The sequence below is a fragment of the Haliotis rufescens genome, unplaced genomic scaffold (assembly GCF_023055435.1).
Source record: "Haliotis rufescens isolate VD_foot unplaced genomic scaffold, xgHalRufe1.0.p SCAF_7, whole genome shotgun sequence".
Classification (NCBI taxonomy): domain Eukaryota; kingdom Metazoa; phylum Mollusca; class Gastropoda; order Lepetellida; family Haliotidae; genus Haliotis; species Haliotis rufescens.
In genome coordinates, this window is record NW_025964361.1 from 732,344 (window position 1) to 747,561 (window position 15,218).

The window sequence follows — 15,218 nt, forward strand, 5'->3', positions numbered from 1 at the left end:
GCTCACACCTGGCGCTCAAATGCCACTCGGATGTCAAAGTTGTCGCAGCGCATTGAAATTTTGCATGCGGGTAGACCTTGACCTGGAGGTCACGTTTCCACCGTTCTTGACCCCCGCTCACCTCTGTGAGTGGAGCTATGGGCGATCAAAGACAATTTTAACATTGGCTCCAAAGTGAAAAATGTTCGGTTCAGTATGCTCCATATGACCTAAGGAGTCGTCCTGCAAAGTCTGAGACTCCTACGGCGATTTGACCTTTTTGGTCGAAAATGCATGTGAGGCTAACTAACACCTGGCGCTCAAATGCCACTCGGATGTCAAAGTTGTCGCAGCGCATTGAAATTTTGCATGCGGGTAGACCTTGACCCGGAGGTCACGTTTCCACCGTTCGTGACCCCCGCTCACCTCTGTGAGTGGAGCTATGGGCGATCAAAGATGATTTTAACATTGGCTCCAAAGTGAAAAATGTTCGGTTCAGTATGCTCCATATGACCTAAGGAGTCGTCCTGCAAAGTCTGAGACTCCTACGGCGATTTGACCTTTTTGGTCGAAAATGCATGTGAGGCTAACACCTGGCGCTCAAATGCCACTCGGATGTCAAAGTTGTCGCAGCGCATTGAAATTTTGCATGCGGGTAGACCTTGACCCGGAGGTCACGTTTCCACCGTTCGTGACCCCCGCTCATCTCTGTGAGTGGAGCTATGGGCGATGAAAGATGATTTTAACATTGGCTCCAAAGTGAAAAATGTTCGGTTCAGTATGCTCCATATGACCCAAGGAGTCGTCCTGCAAAGTCTGAGACTCCTACGGCGATTTGACCTTTTTGGTCGAAAATGCATGTAAGGCTAACACCTGGCGCTCAAATGCCACTCGGATGTCAAAGTTGTCGCAGCGCATTGAAATTTTGCATGCGGGTAGACCTTGACCCGGAGTTCACGTTTCCATCGTTCTTGACCCCCGCTCACCTCTGTGAGTGGAGCTATGGGCGATCAAAGATGATTTTAACATTGGCTCCAAAGTGAAAAATGTTCGGTTCAGTATGCTCCATATGACCTAAGGAGTCGTCCTGCAAAGTCTGAGACTCCTACGGCGATTTGACCTTTTTGGTCGAAAATGCATGTGAGGCTAACTAACACCTGGCGCTCAAATGCCACTCGGATGTCAAAGTTGTCGCAGCGCATTGAAATTTTGCATGCGGGTAGACCTTGACCTGGAGGTCACGTTTCCACCGTTCTTGACCCCCGCTCACCTCTGAGAGTGGAGCTATGGGCGATCAAAGATGATTTTAACATTGGCTCCAAAGTGAAAAATGTTCGGTTCAGTATGCTCCATATGACCTAAGGAGTCGTCCTGCAAAGTCTGAGACTCCTACGGCGATTTGACCTTTTTGGTCGAAAATGCATGTGAGGCTAACACCTGGCGCTCAAATGCCACTCGGATGTCAAAGTTGTCGCAGCGCATTGAAATTTTGCATGCGGGTAGACCTTGACCCGGAGGTCACGTTTCCACCGTTCGTGACCCCCGCTCATCTCTGTGAGTGGAGCTATGGGCGATCAAAGATGATTTTAACATTGGCTCCAAAGTGAAAAATGTTCGGTTCAGTATGCTCCATATGACCCAAGGAGTCGTCCTGCAAAGTCTGAGACTCCTACGGCGATTTGACCTTTTTGGTCGAAAATGCATGTAAGGCTAACACCTGGCGCTCAAATGCCACTCGGATGTCAAAGTTGTCGCAGCGCATTGAAATTTTGCATGCGGGTAGACCTTGACCCGGAGGTCACGTTTCCACCCTTCTTGACCCCCGCTCACCTCTGTGAGTGGAGCTATGGGCGATCAAAGATGATTTTAACATTGGCTCCAAAGTGAAAAATGTTCGGTTCAGTATGCTCCATATGACCTAAGGAGTCGTCCTGCAAAGTCTGAGACTCCTACGGCGATTTGACCTTTTTGGTCGAAAATGCATGTGAGGCTAACACCTGGCGCTCAAATGCCACACGGATGTCAAAGTTGTCGCAGCGCATTGAAATTTTGCATGCGGGTAGACCTTGACCCGGAGGTCACGTTTCCACCGTTCTTGACCCCCGCTCACCTCTGTGAGTGGAGCTACGGGCGATCAAAGATGATTTTAACATTGGCTCCAAAGTGAAAAATGTTCGGTTCAGTATGCTCCATATGACCTAAGGAGTCGTCCTGCAAAGTCTGAGACTCCTACGGCGATTTGACCTTTTTGGTCGAAAATGCATGTAAGGCCTGGCGCTCAAATGCCACTCGGATGTCAAAGTTGTCGCAGCGCATTGAAATTTTGCAAGCGGGTAGACCTTGACCTGGAGGTCACGTTTCCATCGTTCGTGACCCCCGCTCACCTCTGTGAGTGGAGCTATGGGCGATCAAAGATGATTTTAACATTGGCTCCAAAGTGAAAAATGTTCGGTTCAGTATGCTCCATATGACCTAAGGAGTCGTCCTGCAAAGTCTGAGACTCGTACGGCGATTTGACCTTTTTGGTCGAAAATGCATGTGAGGCTAACACCTGGCGCTCAAATGCCACTCGGATGTCAAAGTTGTCGCAGCGCATTGAAATTTTGCATGCGGGTAGACCTTGACCCGGAGGTCACGTTTCCATCGTTCGTGACCCCCGCTCACCTCTGTGAGTGGAGCTATCGGCGATCAAAGATGATTTTAACATTGGCTCCAAAGTGAAAAATGTTCGGTTCAGTATGCTCCATATGACCTAAGGAGTCGTCCTGCAAAGTCTGAGACTCCTACGGCGATTTGACCTTTTTGGTCGAAAATGCATGTAAGGCTAACACCTGGCGCTCAAATGCCACTCGGATGTCAAAGTTGTCGCAGCGCATTGAAATTTTGCATGCAGGTAGACCTTGACCTGGAGGTCACGTTTCCACCGTTCTTGACCCCCGCTCACCTCTGTGAGTGGAGCTATGGGCGATCAAAGACGATTTTAACATTGGCTCCAAAGTGAAAAATGTTCGGTTCAGTATGCTCCATATGACCTAAGGAGTCGTCCTGCAAAGTCTGAGACTCCTACGGCGATTTGACCTTTTTGGTCGAAAATGCATGTAAGGCTAACACCTGGCGCTCAAATGCCACTCGGATGTCAAAGTTGTCGCAGCGCATTGAAATTTTGCATGCGGGTAGACCTTGACCTGGAGGTCACGTTTCCACCGTTCTTGACCCCCGCTCACCTCTGTGAGTGGAGCTATGGGCGATCAAAGACGATTTTAACATTGGCTCCAAAGTGAAAAATGTTCGGTTCAGTATGCTCCATATGACCTAAGGAGTCGTCCTGCAAAGTCTGAGACTCCTACGGCGATTTGACCTTTTTGGTCGAAAATGCATGTAAGGCTAACACCTGGCGCTCAAATGCCACTCGGATGTCAAAGTTGTCGCAGCGCATTGAAATTTTGCATGCGGGTAGACCTTGACCTGGAGGTCACGTTTCCATCGTTCTTGACCCCCGCTCACCTCTGTGAGTGGAGCTATGGGCGATCAAAGACGATTTTAACATTGGCTCCAAAGTGAAAAATGGTCGGTTCAGTATGCTCCATATGACCTAAGGAGTCGTCCTGCAAAGTCTGAGACTCCTACGGCGATTTGACCTTTTTGGTCGAAAATGCATGTAAGGCTAACACCTGGCGCTCAAATGCCACTCGGATGTCAAAGTTGTCGCAGCGCATTGAAATTTTGCATGCGGGTAGACCTTGACCTGGAGGTCACGTTTCCACCGTTCTTGACCCCCGCTCACCTCTGTGAGTGGAGCTATGGGCGATCAAAGATGATTTTAACATTGGCTCCAAAGTGAAAAATGTTCGGTTCAGTATGCTCCATATGACCTAAGGAGTCGTCCTGCAAAGTCTGAGACTCCTACGGCGATTTGACCTTTTTGGTCGAAAATGCATGTAAGGCTAACACCTGGCGCTCAAATGCCACTCGGATGTCAAAGTTGTCGCAGTGCATTGAAATTTTGCATGCGGGTAGACCTTGACCTGGAGGTCACGTTTCCACCGTTCTTGACCCCCGCTCACCTCTGTGAGTGGAGCTATGGGCGATCAAAGATGATTTTAACATTGGCTCCAAAGTGAAAAATGTTCGGTTCAGTATGCTCCATATGACCTAAGGAGTCGTCCTGCAAAGTCTGAGACTCCTACGGCGATTTGACCTTTTTGGTCGAAAATGCATGTAAGGCTAACACCTGGCGCTCAAATGCCACTCGGATGTCAAAGTTGTCGCAGCGCATTGAAATTTTGCATGCGGGTAGACCTTGACCTGGAGGTCAAGTTTCCACCGTTCTTGACCCCCGCTCCCTTCTGTGAGCGGAGCTATGGGCGATCAAAGACGATTTTAACATTGGCTCCAAAGTGAAAAATGTTCGGTTCAGTATGCTCCATATGACCTAAGGAGTCGTCCTGCAAAGTCTGAGACTCCTACGGCGATTTGACCTTTTTGGTCGAAAATGCATGTAAGGCTAACACCTGGCGCTCAAATGCCACTCGGATGTCAAAGTTGTCGCAGCGCATTGAAATTTTGCATGCGGGTAGACCTTGACCTGGAGGTCACGTTTCCACCGTTCTTGACCCCCGCTCACCTCTGTGAGTGGAGCTATGGGCGATCAAAGACGATTTTAACATTGGCTCCAAAGTGAAAAATGTTCGGTTCAGTATGCTCCATATGACCTAAGCAGTCGTCCTGCAAAGTCTGAGACTCCTACGGCGATTTGACCTTTTTGGTCGAAAATGCATGTAAGGCTAACACCTGGCGCTCAAATGCCACTCGGATGTCAAAGTTGTCGCAGCGCATTGAAATTTTGCATGCGGGTAGACCTTGACCTGGAGGTCACGTTTCCACCGTTCTTGACCCCCGCTCACCTCTGTGAGTGGAGCTATGGGCGATCAAAGACGATTTTAACATTGGCTCCAAAGTGAAAAATGTTCGGTTCAGTATGCTCCATATGACCTAAGGAGTCGTCCTGCAAAGTCTGAGACTCCTACGGCGATTTGACCTTTTTGGTCGAAAATGCATGTAAGGCTAACACCTGGCGCTCAAATGCCACTCGGATGTCAAAGTTGTCGCAGCGCATTGAAATTTTGCATGCGGGTAGACCTTGACCTGGAGGTCACGTTTCCACCGTTCTTGATCCCGCTCACCTCTGTGAGTGGAGCTATGGGCGATCAAAGATGATTTTAACATTGGCTCCAAAGTGAAAAATGTTCGGTTCAGTATGCTCCATATGACCTAAGGAGTCGTCCTGCAAAGTCTGAGACTCCTACGGCGATTTGACCTTTTTGGTCGAAAATGCATGTAAGGCTAACACCTGGCGCTCAAATGCCACTCGGATGTCAAAGTTGTCGCAGCGCATTGAAATTTTGCATGCGGGTAGACCTTGACCTGGAGGTCACGTTTCCACCGTTCTTGATCCCGCTCACCTCTGTGAGTGGAGCTATGGGCGATCAAAGATGATTTTAACATTGGCTCCAAAGTGAAAAATGTTCCGTTCAGTATGCTCCATATGACCTAAGGAGTCGTCCTGCAAAGTCTGAGACTCCTACGGCGATTTGACCTTTTTGGTCGAAAATGCATGTAAGGCTAACACCTGGCGCTCAAATGCCACTCGGATGTCAAAGTTGTCGCAGCGCATTGAAATTTTGCATGCGGGTAGACCTTGACCTGGAGGTCACGTTTCCACCGTTCTTGACCCCCGCTCACCTCTGTGAGTGGAGCTATGGGCGATCAAAGATGATTTTAACATTGGCTCCAAAGTGAAAAATGGTCGGTTCAGTATGCTCCATATGACCTAAGGGGTCGTCCTGCAAAGTCTGAGACTCCTACGGCGATTTGACCTTTTTGGTCGAAAATGCATGTAAGGCTAACACCTGGCGCTCAAATGCCACTCGGATGTCAAAGTTGTCGCAGCGCATTGAAATTTTGCATGCAGGTAGACCTTGACCTGGAGGTCACGTTTCCACCGTTCTTGACCCCCGCTCACCTCTGTGAGTGGAGCTATGGGCGATCAAAGACGATTTTAACATTGGCTCCAAAGTGAAAAATGTTCGGTTCAGTATGCTCCATATGACCTAAGGAGTCGTTCTGCAAAGTCTGAGACTCCTACGGCGATTTGACCTTTTTGGTCGAAAATGCATGTAAGGCTAACACCTGGCGCTCAAATGCCACTCGGATGTCAAAATTGTCGCAGCGCATTGAAATTTTGCATGCGGGTAGACCTTGACCTGGAGGTCACGTTTCCACCGTTCTTGACCCCCGCTCACCTCTGTGAGTGGAGCTATGGGCGATCAAAGATGATTTTAACATTGGCTCCAAAGTGAAAAATGTTCCGTTCAGTATGCTCCATATGACCTAAGGGGTCGTCCTGCAAAGTCTGAGACTCCTACGGCGATTTGACCTTTTTGGTCGAAAATGCATGTAAGGCTAACACCTGGCGCTCAAATGCCACTCGGATGTCAAAGTTGTCGCAGCGCATTGAAATTTTGCATGCGGGTAGACCTTGACCTGGAGGTCACGTTTCCACCGTTCTTGACCCCCGCTCACCTCTGTGAGTGGAGCTATGGGCGATCAAAGACGATTTTAACATTGGCTCCAAAGTGAAAAATGTTCGGTTCAGTATGCTCCATATGACCTAAGGAGTCGTCCTGCAAAGTCTGAGACTCCTACGGCGATTTGACCTTTTTGGTCGAAAATGCATGTAAGGCTCACACCTGGCGCTCAAATGCCACTCGGATGTCAAAGTTGTCGCAGCGCATTGAAATTTTGCATGCGGGTAGACCTTGACCCGGAGGTCACGTTTCCATCGTTCGTGACCCCCGCTCACCTCTGTGAGTGGAGCTATGGGCGATCAAAGATGATTTTAACATTGGCTCCAAAGTGAAAAATGTTCGGTTCAGTATGTTCCATATGACCTAAGGAGTCGTCCTGCAAAGTCTGAGACTCCTACGGCGATTTGACCTTTTTGGTCGAAAATGCATGTGAGGCTAACTAACACCTGGCGCTCAAATGCCACTCGGATGTCAAAGTTGTCGCAGCGCATTGAAATTTTGCATGCAGGTAGACCTTGACCTGGAGGTCAAGTTTCCACCGTTCTTGACCCCCGCTCACCTCTGTGAGTGGAGCTATGGGCGATCAAAGACGATTTTAACATTGGCTCCAAAGTGAAAAATGTTCGGTTCAGTATGCTCCATATGACCTAAGGAGTCGTTCTGCAAAGTCTGAGACTCCTACGGCGATTTGACCTTTTTGGTCGAAAATGCATGTAAGGTTAACACCTGGCGCTCAAATGCCACTCGGATGTCAAAGTTGTCGCAGCGCATTGAAATTTTGCATGCGGGTAGACCTTGACCTGGAGGTCACGTTTCCACCGTTCTTGACCCCCGCTCACCTCTGTGAGTGGAGCTATGGGCGATCAAAGACGATTTTAACATTGGCTCCAAAGTGAAAAATGTTCGGTTCAGTATGCTCCATATGACCTAAGGAGTCGTCCTGCAAAGTCTGAGACTCCTACGGCGATTTGACCTTTTTGGTCGAAAATGCATGTAAGGCTAACACCTGGCACTCAAATGCCACTCGGATGTCAAAGTTGTCGCAGCGCATTGAAATTTTGCATGCGGGTAGACCTTGACCTGGAGGTCACGTTTCCACCGTTCTTGACCCCCGCTCACCTCTGTGAGTGGAGCTATGGGCGATCAAAGATGATTTTAACATTGGCTCCAAAGTGAAAAATGTTCGGTTCAGTATGCTCCATATGACCTAAGGAGTCGTCCTGCAAAGTCTGAGACTCCTACGGCGATTTGACCTTTTTGGTCGAAAATGCATGTAAGGCTAACACCTGGCGCTCAAATGCCACTCGGATGTCAAAGTTGTCGCAGCGCATTGAAATTTTGCATGCGGGTAGACCTTGACCTGGAGGTCACGTTTCCACCGTTCTTGATCCCGCTCACCTCTGTGAGTGGAGCTATGGGCGATCAAAGATGATTTTAACATTGGCTCCAAAGTGAAAAATGTTCGGTTCAGTATGCTCCATATGACCTAAGGAGTCGTCCTGCAAAGTCTGAGACTCCTACGGCGATTTGACCTTTTTGGTCGAAAATGCATGTAAGGCTAACACCTGGCGCTCAAATGCCACTCGGATGTCAAAGTTGTCGCAGCGCATTGAAATTTTGCATGCGGGTAGACCTTGACCTGGAGGTCACGTTTCCACCGTTCTTGACCCCCGCTCACCTCTGTGAGTGGAGCTATGGGCGATCAAAGATGATTTTAACATTGGCTCCAAAGTGAAAAATGGTCGGTTCAGTATGCTCCATATGACCTAAGGGGTCGTCCTGCAAAGTCTGAGACTCCTACGGCGATTTGACCTTTTTGGTCGAAAATGCATGTAAGGCTAACACCTGGCGCTCAAATGCCACTCGGATGTCAAAGTTGTCGCAGCGCATTGAAATTTTGCATGCAGGTAGACCTTGACCTGGAGGTCACGTTTCCACCGTTCTTGACCCCCGCTCACCTCTGTGAGTGGAGCTATGGGCGATCAAAGACGATTTTAACATTGGCTCCAAAGTGAAAAATGTTCCGTTCAGTATGCTCCATATGACCTAAGGAGTCGTCCTGCAAAGTCTGAGACTCCTACGGCGATTTGACCTTTTTGGTCGAAAATGCATGTAAGGCTAACACCTGGCGCTCAAATGCCACTCGGATGTCAAAGTTGTCACAGCGCATTGAAATTTTGCATGCGGGTAGACCTTGACCTGGAGGTCACGTTTCCACCGTTCTTGACCCCCGCTCACCTCTGTGAGCGGAGCTATGGGCGATCAAAGACGATTTTAACATTGGCTCCAAAGTGAAAAATGTTCCGTTCAGTATGCTCCATATGACCTAAGGGGTCGTCCTGCAAAGTCTGAGACTCCTACGGCGATTTGACCTTTTGGTCGAAAATGCATGTAAGGCTAACACCTGGCGCTCAAATGCCACTCGGATGTCAAAGTTGTCGCAGCGCATTGAAATTTTGCATGCGGGTAGACCTTGACCTGGAGGTCACGTTTCCACCGTTCTTGACCCCCGCTCACCTCTGTGAGTGGAGCTATGGGCGATCAAAGACGATTTTAACATTGGCTCCAAAGTGAAAAATGTTCGGTTCAGTATGCTCCATATGACCTAAGGAGTCGTTCTGCAAAGTCTGAGACTCCTACGGCGATTTGACCTTTTTGGTCGAAAATGCATGTAAGGCTAACACCTGGCGCTCAAATGCCACTCGGATGTCAAAATTGTCGCAGCGCATTGAAATTTTGCATGCGGGTAGACCTTGACCTGGAGGTCACGTTTCCACCGTTCTTGACCCCCGCTCACCTCTGTGAGTGGAGCTATGGGCGATCAAAGATGATTTTAACATTGGCTCCAAAGTGAAAAATGTTCCGTTCAGTATGCTCCATATGACCTAAGGGGTCGTCCTGCAAAGTCTGAGACTCCTACGGCGATTTGACCTTTTTGGTCGAAAATGCATGTAAGGCTAACACCTGGCGCTCAAATGCCACTCGGATGTCAAAGTTGTCGCAGCGCATTGAAATTTTGCATGCGGGTAGACCTTGACCTGGAGGTCACGTTTCCACCGTTCTTGACCCCCGCTCACCTCTGTGAGTGGAGCTATGGGCGATCAAAGACGATTTTAACATTGGCTCCAAAGTGAAAAATGTTCGGTTCAGTATGCTCCATATGACCTAAGGAGTCGTCCTGCAAAGTCTGAGACTCCTACGGCGATTTGACCTTTTTGGTCGAAAATGCATGTAAGGCTCACACCTGGCGCTCAAATGCCACTCGGATGTCAAAGTTGTCGCAGCGCATTGAAATTTTGCATGCGGGTAGACCTTGACCCGGAGGTCACGTTTCCATCGTTCGTGACCCCCGCTCACCTCTGTGAGTGGAGCTATGGGCGATCAAAGATGATTTTAACATTGGCTCCAAAGTGAAAAATGTTCGGTTCAGTATGTTCCATATGACCTAAGGAGTCGTCCTGCAAAGTCTGAGACTCCTACGGCGATTTGACCTTTTTGGTCGAAAATGCATGTGAGGCTAACTAACACCTGGCGCTCAAATGCCACTCGGATGTCAAAGTTGTCGCAGCGCATTGAAATTTTGCATGCAGGTAGACCTTGACCTGGAGGTCAAGTTTCCACCGTTCTTGACCCCCGCTCACCTCTGTGAGTGGAGCTATGGGCGATCAAAGACGATTTTAACATTGGCTCCAAAGTGAAAAATGTTCGGTTCAGTATGCTCCATATGACCTAAGGAGTCGTTCTGCAAAGTCTGAGACTCCTACGGCGATTTGACCTTTTTGGTCGAAAATGCATGTAAGGTTAACACCTGGCGCTCAAATGCCACTCGGATGTCAAAATTGTCGCAGCGCATTGAAATTTTGCATGCGGGTAGACCTTGACCTGGAGGTCACGTTTCCACCGTTCTTGACCCCCGCTCACCTCTGTGAGTGGAGCTATGGGCGATAAAAGATGATTTTAACATTGGCTCCAAAGTGAAAAATGTTCCGTTCAGTATGCTCCATATGACCTAAGGGGTCGTCCTGCAAAGTCTGAGACTCCTACGGCGATTTGACCTTTTTGGTCGAAAATGCATGTAAGGCTAACACCTGGCGCTCAAATGCCACTCGGATGTCAAAGTTGTCGCAGCGCATTGAAATTTTGCATGCGGGTAGACCTTGACCTGGAGGTCACGTTTCCACCGTTCTTGACCCCCGCTCACCTCTGTGAGTGGAGCTATGGGCGATCAAAGACGATTTTAACATTGGCTCCAAAGTGAAAAATGTTCGGTTCAGTATGCTCCATATGACCTAAGGAGTCGTCCTGCAAAGTCTGAGACTCCTACGGCGATTTGACCTTTTTGGTCGAAAATGCATGTAAGGCTAACACCTGGCGCTCAAATGCCACTCGGATGTCAAAGTTGTCGCAGCGCATTGAAATTTTGCATGCGGGTAGACCTTGACCTGGAGGTCACGTTTCCACCGTTCTTGACCCCCGCTCACCTCTGTGAGTGGAGCTATGGGCGATCAAAGACGATTTTAACATTGGCTCCAAAGTGAAAAATGTTCGGTTCAGTATGCTCCATATGACCTAAGGAGTCGTCCTGCAAAGTCTGAGACTCCTACGGCGATTTGACCTTTTTGGTCGAAAATGCATGTAAGGCTAACACCTGGCGCTCAAATGCCACTCGGATGTCAAAGTTGTCGCAGCGCATTGAAATTTTGCATGCGGGTAGACCTTGACCTGGAGGTCACGTTTCCACCGTTCTTGACCCCCGCTCACCTCTGTGAGTGGAGCTATGGGCGATCAAAGACGATTTTAACATTGGCTCCAAAGTGAAAAATGTTCGGTTCAGTATGCTCCATATGACCTAAGGAGTCGTCCTGCAAAGTCTGAGACTCCTACGGCGATTTTACCTTTTTGGTCGAAAATGCATGTAAGGCTAACACCTGGCGCTCAAATGCCACTCGGATGTCAAAGTTGTCGCAGCGCATTGAAATTTTGCATGCGGGTAGACCTTGACCTGGAGGTCACGTTTCCACCGTTCTTGACCCCCGCTCACCTCTGTGAGTGGAGCTATGGGCGATCAAAGACGATTTTAACATTGGCTCCAAAGTGAAAAATGTTCCGTTCAGTATGCTCCATATGACCTAAGGAGTCGTCCTGCAAAGTCTGAGACTCCTACGGCGATTTGACCTTTTTGGTCGAAAATGCATGTAAGGCTAACACCTGGCGCTCAAATGCCACTCGGATGTCAAAGTTGTCACAGCGCATTGAAATTTTGCATGCGGGTAGACCTTGACCTGGAGGTCACGTTTCCACCGTTCTTGACCCCCGCTCACCTCTGTGAGCGGAGCTATGGGCGATCAAAGATGATTTTAACATTGGCTCCAAAGTGAAAAATGTTCGGTTCAGTATGCTCCATATGACCTAAGGGGTCGTCCTGCAAAGTCTGAGACTCCTACGGCGATTTGACCTTTTGGTCGAAAATGCATGTAAGGCTAACACCTGGCGCTCAAATGCCACTCGGATGTCAAAGTTGTCGCAGCGCATTGAAATTTTGCATGCGGGTAGACCTTGACCTGGAGGTCACGTTTCCACCGTTCTTGACCCCCGCTCACCTCTGTGAGTGGAGCTATGGGCGATCAAAGACGATTTTAACATTGGCTCCAAAGTGAAAAATGTTCGGTTCAGTATGCTCCATATGACCTAAGGAGTCGTTCTGCAAAGTCTGAGACTCCTACGGCGATTTGACCTTTTTGGTCGAAAATGCATGTAAGGCTAACACCTGGCGCTCAAATGCCACTCGGATGTCAAAGTTGTCGCAGCGCATTGAAATTTTGCATGCAGGTAGACCTTGACCTGGAGGTCAAGTTTCCACCGTTCTTGACCCCCGCTCACCTCTGTGAGTGGAGCTATGGGCGATCAAAGATGATTTTAACATTGGCTCCAAAGTGAAAAATGTTCGGTTCAGTATGCTCCATATGACCTAAGGAGTCGTTCTGCAAAGTCTGAGACTCCTACGGCGATTTGACCTTTTTGGTCGAAAATGCATGTAAGGTTAACACCTGGCGCTCAAATGCCACTCGGATGTCAAAATTGTCGCAGCGCATTGAAATTTTGCATGCGGGTAGACCTTGACCTGGAGGTCACGTTTCCACCGTTCTTGACCCCCGCTCACCTCTGTGAGTGGAGCTATGGGCGATCAAAGATGATTTTAACATTGGCTCCAAAGTGAAAAATGTTCCGTTCAGTATGCTCCATATGACCTAAGGGGTCGTCCTGCAAAGTCTGAGACTCCTACGGCGATTTGACCTTTTTGGTCGAAAATGCATGTAAGGCTAACACCTGGCGCTCAAATGCCACTCGGATGTCAAAGTTGTCGCAGCGCATTGAAATTTTGCATGCGGGTAGACCTTGACCTGGAGGTCACGTTTCCACCGTTCTTGACCCCCGCTCACCTCTGTGAGTGGAGCTATGGGCGATCAAAGACGATTTTAACATTGGCTCCAAAGTGAAAAATGTTCGGTTCAGTATGCTCCATATGACCTAAGGAGTCGTCCTGCAAAGTCTGAGACTCCTACGGCGATTTGACCTTTTTGGTCGAAAATGCATGTAAGGCTAACACCTGGCGCTCAAATGCCACTCGGATGTCAAAGTTGTCGCAGCGCATTGAAATTTTGCATGCGGGTAGACCTTGACCTGGAGGTCACGTTTCCACCGTTCTTGATCCCGCTCACCTCTGTGAGTGGAGCTATGGGCGATCAAAGATGATTTTAACATTGGCTCCAAAGTGAAAAATGTTCGGTTCAGTATGCTCCATATGACCTAAGGAGTCGTCCTGCAAAGTCTGAGACTCCTACGGCGATTTGACCTTTTTGGTCGAAAATGCATGTAAGGCTAACACCTGGCGCTCAAATGCCACTCGGATGTCAAAGTTGTCGCAGCGCATTGAAATTTTGCATGCGGGTAGACCTTGACCTGGAGGTCACGTTTCCACCGTTCTTGACCCCCGCTCACCTCTGTGAGTGGAGCTATGGGCGATCAAAGACGATTTTAACATTGGCTCCAAAGTGAAAAATGGTCGGTTCAGTATGCTCCATATGACCTAAGGAGTCGTCCTGCAAAGTCTGAGACTCCTACGGCGATTTGACCTTTTTGGTCGAAAATGCATGTAAGGCTAACACCTGGCGCTCAAATGCCACTCGGATGTCAAAGTTGTCGCAGCGCATTGAAATTTTGCATGCAGGTAGACCTTGACCTGGAGGTCACGTTTCCACCGTTCTTGACCCCCGCTCACCTCTGTGAGTGGAGCTATGGGCGATCAAAGATGATTTTAACATTGGCTCCAAAGTGAAAAATGTTCGGTTCAGTATGCTCCATATGACCTAAGGAGTCGTCCTGCAAAGTCTGAGACTCCTACGGCGATTTGACCTTTTTGGTCGAAAATGCATGTAAGGCTAACACCTGGCGCTCAAATGCCACTCGGATGTCAAAGTTGTCGCAGCGCATTGAAATTTTGCATGCGGGTAGACCTTGACCTGGAGGTCACGTTTCCACCGTTCTTGACCCCCGCTCACCTCTGTGAGTGGAGCTATGGGCGATCAAAGATGATTTTAACATTGGCTCCGAAGTGAAAAATGGTCGGTTCAGTATGCTCCATATGACCTAAGGGGTCGTCCTGCAAAGTCTGAGACTCCTACGGCGATTTGACCTTTTTGGTCGAAAATGCATGTAAGGCTAACACCTGGCGCTCAAATGCCACTCGGATGTCAAAGTTGTCGCAGCGCATTGAAATTTTGCATGCAGGTAGACCTTGACCTGGAGGTCACGTTTCCACCGTTCTTGACCCCCGCTCACCTCTGTGAGTGGAGCTATGGGCGATCAAAGACGATTTTAACATTGGCTCCAAAGTGAAAAATGTTCGGTTCAGTATGCTCCATATGACCTAAGGAGTCGTCCTGCAAAGTCTGAGACTCCTACGGCGATTTGACCTTTTTGGTCGAAAATGCATGTAAGGCTAACACCTGGCGCTCAAATGCCACTCGGATGTCAAAGTTGTCGCAGCGCATTGAAATTTTGCATGCGAGTAGACCTTGACCTGGAGGTCACGTTTACGCCGTTCTTGACCCCCGCTCACCTCTGTGAGTGGAGCTATGGGCGATCAAAGATGATTTTAACATTGGCTCCAAAGTGAAAAATGGTCGGTTCAGTATGCTCCATATGACCTAAGGGGTCGTCCTGCAAAGTCTGAGACTCCTACGGCGATTTGACCTTTTTGGTCGAAAATGCATGTAAGGCTAACACCTGGCGCTCAAATGCCACTCGGATGTCAAAGTTGTCGCAGCGCATTGAAATTTTGCATGCAGGTAGACCTTGACCTGGAGGTCACGTTTCCACCGTTCTTGACCCCCGCTCACCTCTGTGAGTGGAGCTATGGGCGATCAAAGACGATTTTAACATTGGCTCCAAAGTGAAAAATGTTCGGTTCAGTATGCTCCATATGACCTAAGGAGTCGTCCTGCAAAGTCTGAGACTCCTACGGCGATTTGACCTTTTTGGTCGAAAATGCATGTAAGGCTAACACCTGGCGCTCAAATGCCACTCGGATGTCAAAGTTGTCGCAGCGCATTGAAATTTTGCATGCGGGTAGACCTTGACCTGGAGGTCACG